The following is an 8,289-nucleotide window of genomic DNA, read 5'->3' as shown; positions in this document are numbered from 1 at the left end:
GAGCTTTTTAAAATATATTTTTAGATTTTACAAAATGATTTTTGAACTAAAAACAAAGAAAAATTGATTAAAAAATTAAAATTATTGATTTAAAAGGGGGAAATTCAGGAAATTTAATATTCATCTATATCAAGGGTGTCAGACTCGGGTTGGTTCGCGGGCCGCTTTAACGTCAACTTGATTTCACGTGGGCCGGACCATTTTAGATATAATATTTAGATTTTTTTTGTTATAAATGGATTCAAAGAACTGGATTAAAAACCCTGAATATCAATTTTTTATAGATCTAAAACAATGTTTATTGTAGCTTTTTATATATATTTTTAGATTTGACAAAATGATTTTTGAACTAAAAACACAGAAAAAAATGATTAAAAAATTACAATTATTGATTTAAAAGGGGAAAAATCAGGAAATTGAATATACATCTATACTCTTCATTTTAATTTGATCCTAAAACAGAAAGTCGGCACTCATGATTTACTTTCCCAGGCCACACAAAATGATGCGGCGGGCCAGATTTGGCCCCCGGGCCGCCACCTTGACACGTGATTTAGATAAACTACTTTTAGATAAGTGATCATCTGAAATTTACATATTTCTGCTCTCAATTTCAAAATGAGAAAACAAGCATCTTCACTATTAGCAACGTTGATAAATTGATTATTTGTAATAAGATAAATCGGCCGTCCTTTTTTAAATTAATTTTAGTACCGTGACAAAATCCATATTTTAAGTCGTCGAGCGTGTGTGGGTTTTCTCAGGGCACTTCTACTTCATCCCGCATTCCAAAAACCACATGCGGCTCAGCTATATAGCTGCAATGGCTTATGGGTCGGCGTGACCCAGAGTACAAGGTGTAGCCTCAGCGGGAGATTTGCTCCGCCTCCTAAACTGCCTTCGCCCTAAATTAGCCGCCGCCAACAAAGCCTTAATGTCATTAACCTTGCGTTGGCAGCCAATAATGTCCATTAGCCCAACCCGCTTTTATCGCGACGACGGTTGTTTGGGTCGGACCGGGGGGCGCCGTAGCTCGGCGTTGCCGTCGTTGAGCTTGCGCTTCATTTTCTAGTTTGTCATCCATGTTGGCGTAAGTGGATTGCTGTTAAATCAGTTTCTCTTAATAAGGTATTAATCTGTATTCAGGTGGGGGCGTGGTGGAGGGGGGTTATTGGACAGCCAGGCCAAGGCTTGCCTGGATTAGCACCTCCCACCTCACCAAGATGTCGAGCTCAGTGGTTTCCAAGGTTGGGAAAATTAGCTGCGGCGCAATTTTTGTTGTTGTCGTATCGTATTAAAACTAACATGACTGTACTGTATGGAGATTGGATTAAAACGATAAATTAACCTATTTAAGATTTGAGAAAGGGGAGTGGTCACTGATACATTTTTTGGTGAAGCAAATGCTCACATGAGGAGGTGTCAGTCATCTATACTGTGCATGCTTTTGGGGGGGTTGTGCTGCCTGGTAACCCATGGCAACAGCTGTTGCTGAGTCACATCTTTGCCTCAGTAGCGGCTGCCATCGTTTTTTTTCAAATGCTTATGAGATTACGAATGATCCGCATGCAGCTCGGTTGTCAGGATATTGGGGATTCTTTACGTGTTGATTATAATCCTGCCAGTTTTTTGGTGGGTGTAATTGTCAAATCTATCAGAATGGCCTAAAAGGTCTTTCAGCAAGAGACTGCTGCACCCTCATTGCAGGAAGGAGCGCTTCTGCAGATCCTTCCTCCCATCAGCTGTCAGGCTCTTTAACAAAACAAATGGCTGAGTGTTAAGACCTATGTGTATATGTATATAGATATGTGTATATGTATATGTATACATGTGTATATGTATATATATATATATATATATATATATATATATATATATATATATATATATATGTGTATGCACACGTATGTGTATATGTATATAGATATGTGTATGCACACGTGTATATGTATATACATATGTGTATGTACACGTGTATATGTATATATATGTGTATATGTATATATATGTGTGTGTATATGTATATATGTGTATGCACACGTGTATATGTATATATATATGTGTATGTACACATGTGTATATGTATATATATGTGTATATGTATATATATGTGTATATGTATATATATGTATGTATGTGTATGCACATGTATGTGTATATGTAAATATATATACATGTATGTACACATGTGCATATGTATATATATGTGTATATGTATATATATGTATGTATGTGTATATGTAAATATATGTGTATGCACACGTGTATATGTATATATATATATATGTGTATGGACACGTGTATATATATATGTGCACATGTATATGTGCACATGTATATGTGTCTATATATATATAGATAATATATATATAAATAAGCGTGTTTCTGAAATATATATATATATATTTCAGAAACACGCTTATTTATTTATATATTTATTCATGTATTTATTTATTTATTAACTTACTTATTACCTATCTATTTATGTCTAAAATGCCTTTCCTATTTCTGCATCCTCACCCTCTTGCTACTGTGACAACGAAATTTCCTGAATACGGGATGAATAAAGTTATCCAATCCAATCCAACCCCCCCCCAAAAATGATAACATACTACAATAGCATAATATAATATTTTGCTTGTTTCCCTGTCTAGTACACATCAGTCACTTGCAAAAGACACACGGATTCTACTGTGTCTCCATGGCAACCGTCCCCCCAGTATTGCAAGTGAATCAGCATGCGCATGCTTAACCACCAAACAGTAGCCGTTAGCAAAAAAATAATAAATAAATAAATAATAACACTGCAGAAATCCTCATAATCGCGTCATAATGGAAGTTTCCCGCTTCAGTGAAGCTTCCTACTGGTTTGGTAAGATAAAAGTACAAGTTATAAATATACTCTAGGGAGCAAACAATGCAGTAAAAGAAGTGCGTTGGGAGTATTACGCCGCTATCAAAGCCCTTCGGTGTGTGCAATTAGCGAAAGATGCTGAGCTAATGTTGAATTTTATAGCGATTTCTAGAGAGACTCGGGAAAATCAAACACGGCTGCCTTGTTTCTTTCTGCATGACTGAGAATTACGAGACATGTTGCAGACAGGCAAAAGCCTGTTAAACACGGCACTAAATGTCAAATCAAGTCCATTCTTTAAACAAGCTTGTAAAAGGCACAATTAGATAGGGATTTATTACAAAATGGTTCAGAAAATGGCATGAAGCATATATAAAACAGTTCAATCTAGCCAAATGGAGTGTAGTATTTCAAAATCATGGCTGAATACCTTTTTTTAAGTACTTACGAAGGCTTAGAATATAAACGTTACATTATATGTAAGATATTTATCAAAAATGTGAAAAGACATGCAAAAACAAGAGTAAATAACAGTTAAATAAAATGAAAGAGCACAAATTGCAGTCTTTCAAGGGGAAGTAGTACTTTTGATGTCTGTCGTGTGCATTCAATTCGCACAAAATAACAGACTGAATGTCATTTCTTGTCAGTCTTTCTCACCCTGTGATAGACTGGCGACCATTCTAAGATGGCACCTTGCTTTTAAACACAACCCGGATTAGGACATTCACTATAAAAAACAAATGGATGGAAGGTTGAGCCGCCCTGCCACAACTGGGACTCAGATCAATGGCGTTTAAATGGGCTGAACCCAACATGGCCATCACTACCCGCGTTTTTAGTCAAATACATGATCTGCACCACTAATCACCACCATGCTAGCAAAGATACCATTTTAGGGATATTAGCGACGGAAGTATACTCACTCTGAATTTGAGAAGAGACCGAAAAGAAGAGATTTGTTTCCAATGCCCACATTATACTTTACTTTAGTGCACAGGTGTGAAAGTGGCGGCCCGGGGGCCAAATCTGGCCCGCCGCATCATTTTGTGTGGCCCGGGAAAGTAAATCATGAATGCCGACTTTCTGTTTTAGGATCAAATTAAAATGAAGAGTATAGGTGTATATTAAATTTCCTGTTTTTTCCCCTTTTAAATCGATAATTGCTATTTTTTTAATCCATATTTTGATTGTTTTTAGTTCAAAAACAATTTTGTAAAATGTAAAAATATATTTAAAAAAAGCTAAAATAAACATTGTTTTAGATCTATAAAAAACTGAATATTCAGGGCCTTTAATCCAGTTTATTTAATCCATTTATAAAAAAAAAATCTAAATATTATATCTAAAATGGTCCAGCCCACATGAAATCGACTTGACGTTAAAGTGGCCCGCAAACCAAACCGAGTCTGACAGCCTTGGTATGGATGTATATTAAATTTCCTGATTTTCCTCCTTTTAAATCAATAATTGTAAATTTTTAAGATTTTTTTTCTGTGTTTTTAGTTCAAAAATCATTTTGTCAAATCTAAAAATATATTTAAAAAAAGCTAAAATAAACATTGTTTTAGATCTATAAAAAATGAATATTCAGGGCCTTTAATCCAGTTCTTTTAATCCATTTATATAAAAAAAATCTAAATATATCTAAAATGGTCCGGCCCACATGAAATCTAGTTGACGTTAAAGCGGCCCGCAAACCAACCCGAGTCTGACACCCTTGCTTTAGTGGTTCACAAAGTATAATATAAGTACCACAAGTGAGACCTGTCATAGTGTACCTATGAAACACTTGCCAAGTACAGTTCAGTTGTATTTAACTTTAACTTTTTTATTTTTATTTTTTAAACTGTGAATATTTCTACTTGACTTTCGCCAACTTTCGATATTGTCTTCACCAAATATTTTCAAGTACTCCGTATGATATGCAGGATTGCTCAAAAGCATCACGGTGCAAAAGTCTTCAGTGAGATAAAATGCTCATGTACACCGTCACCATTAAAATCTGTCATGTGTTGCATTTATAGGATTAAGGGGATGTTTTTTTTTGGTGGCCTGCATTTGGCTTGACATTCAAGGACATCACGACAGACACTGAATCCTGGACCACATGTTGTTTTGTCTGAGGGGGACTCAATAGTCGTGTTGACAAGCCTCCCGTTTTGTTCAAATACGATTGTTATGGTGCTGAATGGAATGTGGTGACCGGAGAACCCCAGACGACTCACAATTTGTATATTTTTCTGAAAAAATAAAATGAAACACTGTTTAAAACTCTTCTATTTCCTGCAGCGGTTTTAACGACGCATGTAAAATCCATTAAAGCGAAAGTATTATTTTTTACTCAAGTTAAAGTGTAAAAATCCAGACGGAAATAAAGTAGAGTAAAGGTATGCAAAGTAATAAGTAGCTCATTGACTTTTATTTAAAGTTAATTTGTTACTTTTTTATGTGTCTTCATGGGAGTACAAAAAGATACATTTATCTTTAAAAAAAATACAAAGTGGGGAAGATAAGCAAAATAACAGACGTATTAGCAACTATTTATGAACACAATAATGACGATAACTATTATCAGAATTATGTTAGCTTTTCTTATTATCAGTTTGAGCCTGATTTCACATGATTAACATAACGAGTACAGTCATACCTCTACTTACGAATGCCTCTAGGTACGAAATGTTCAGGTTACAATTTTTTTATATGCAAATGAGTGACTCGAGATACGAAAAAAAGATGCAAGTTACAAAATCCATTGTTTACATGCACTTTTTCCATTTTTTTATAATTGAATCCAAGTTACAAAATCCATTGTTTACATGCGCTTTTTCCATTTTTTATAATCGATGATGCAAAATGTTACTTTTTTTTCTACAATTTAAATAGGCAGGTTATTTTTGAATACTTTTTAACAAGATTTTATCATTTACTTAGTCTGTAGAAATATATGTGATACATACTAGGAACTGAACCCACAGTGACTACCATTGAAATGATTTTTTTTTTCAAGTGTTCTCTTGTCAAAAGGAGAAGTCTGTCTGGACTTCCTTTCGCTCTACATCAGTGTTTAGGAATCAGTTGTCAATTTTAAAAAGTCAGACCTATAACCTTTATATTGAATTGAATCAATTGAAACCATATTTCAACTTTGGTTTACAATATCCAATGGCTATCATACGAAAAAGCAGACTTACTCAAATGACCAATTGGATATGAAAAGACTGCTACTATTCGCACATGCTGTCTCCATGGCAACAAAACGGGAAGCTCACTAAATAGCTCACTCATTAAACAAATCATTTTCATCATCGATGTCCCCTTCAACCTGTGCAACAAAATTCTAAAAGAGTTGAATAAAACATGTGCAAACATTTCAGTGTTGTCGGACCATAACGCCATTTCGCGTCACATATATCTCGTCAATCAATGTATCAACCGGTTGACTTTACGTCTGTATTTCTTTTTATTCATGTATTTATTACTGTGTTGACTTTCTTAGAGGAAGACAATAAAAAGTACGAACACCTGAAAAAGGTACTCGGTCGTTTGGTCGCCGGTCTTTTGGTCGCCCGGAAGGTTATTGATAATTACTATTTAAAATTGTTGCTCAAATTCCCTAAATACAAACAGCAAATTATTATTTAGTCATACTTAATGCCCTATTAATTATTAGGCTAAAGAAAAGCTCCAAATTTCCCGTACTTTTATTGTTTTTTGTTGGAGAACTTGTTAAGACCCTGACTGACGTAGCTTCTTAAAGGGACAACGCATGTACATACAAACTCATACACTCACACGTCGGCTCAGTGAAACTGCTCATGGCCATTGTTGGCTTTTATTGATGCGTAGACCATGTTGTTTTACCTTGTTTTGTCGCCGGTCTTTCGGTCGTCTGTCTTTTGGTCGCCGTCTTTTGGTCGCCGTCTTTTGGTCGCCCGTTGTTTGGGTCCAGGCGACCAAAAGACCGCGACCAAAAGTCCGGCGACCAAAAGACGGCGACCAAAAGATCGGCAACCAAAAGACCGGCGACCAAACGACCGGTCACAACTGAAAAATGTATTAAAAGTCTTTTTTACAATTACTACCAGAACACAACCTTCACGACGATTACCATTGCTGAACAAGGAAATGGAGGCGCTTCCTGTTTTGTTTTCCTTCACGGTTTGCCTCCGTTTCTGTCTTATTTCTGATTTATGGAGGTTTAAAACCTGAAGCGCTTCCACAATGATGAGACCACTTGGAGCATGTGTGCTTCTTTGTGTGTATGATGAATTCGCAACTAGTCACAAGCCAGCCCAAAGACTGAAAAGATTTCAACGGTCACTGGGTGAATAGAGTCCCAGATGCCTGAATACCCCGCTGTCTTTGCAAGCCAAACAGACGGCCTCTGTGTCTTTTTCTATGCCGAGGGCCCCCCCCCCCCCCCGCCTTATATAAAGGCTCGGGGCCGACGTGTGCCGACATTCCCTCGACGCCCTTCCATCTGCGGCATCCCGACTCAAGCCGGACTGAAGTAGCGGTTGCCCATCAACACGGCATTTTTGTCTGGAACCTTGGCGGAGGACTCCCCCGCGCCACGATTGTCCTCGCGTGCCGTTCTGTGCCCCCCCGGCGTAGGCACGGCGCCAAGAATGGATGTCATGAGTGTGCAGAGGATGACTCATGCCAGGGCACGCTGAGGGCATCGTGTTATTCTTACAACGTGGAGGGGTTTAGAGGAATAGTGCCTTATCCACTGGCATCTTCATTATACAGTTAAACGTCATGTGACAACAACCACTCAAAACATGTTGGATTTTCGACACTGATAGACTTGAAAAAGGCAATGTAGGCGTGGTCTCTACTTCCAGAGTTCAAAAGTCCAACTGAAGATGAAGTGATTGGCATGAGATTGAAAGTTTCTGTTGTAGTGATGTGTTATCAAATTCCAATTCAACATGTTGTTCTGCTTTTTATTGGTAATTTCATGGATTTTCAGGAGATGAAAGTGGCTGGGATAGGGATATGACCAATGTTCCCTCTATTTTTTTGTTCGTCTGGGCAGGAAGACAACCTCCCTGAGCACACTGAGTACCGGTGTGAGAAACATCATCATTGCTCGCTATGGGCACACACAAGTATCACACCTGCCATAAGCAGGTGCATGTCTACCACACATAAATGATTTAGTAATAATAAAATGTAATGATTAATATCTATGAATGGGCGGCCTGGCGGATGAGTGGTTTATGCGTCGGCCTCACAGCAACCCCCCCCCCCCAAAAAACAAAATAAAAAAATTAAAAAAATGGGATTTTATTTTGAGCGCTCCATATGATTTGTTGTGCGCAGAGAAGACGAGAGTAGTGCGCAATTGCGCACGTGCACTGCTTAGAGGTAACATTGGATATGCCATATACCATATGGGAGTAGCAATGTATTATGTTTGTTCTTGG

The sequence above is a fragment of the Stigmatopora argus genome, chromosome 1 (genome assembly GCF_051989625.1).
Source record: "Stigmatopora argus isolate UIUO_Sarg chromosome 1, RoL_Sarg_1.0, whole genome shotgun sequence".
In the NCBI taxonomy this organism is placed as follows: Eukaryota; Metazoa; Chordata; class Actinopteri; order Syngnathiformes; family Syngnathidae; genus Stigmatopora; species Stigmatopora argus.
Note: the sequence above shows the minus strand (reverse complement) of the source record.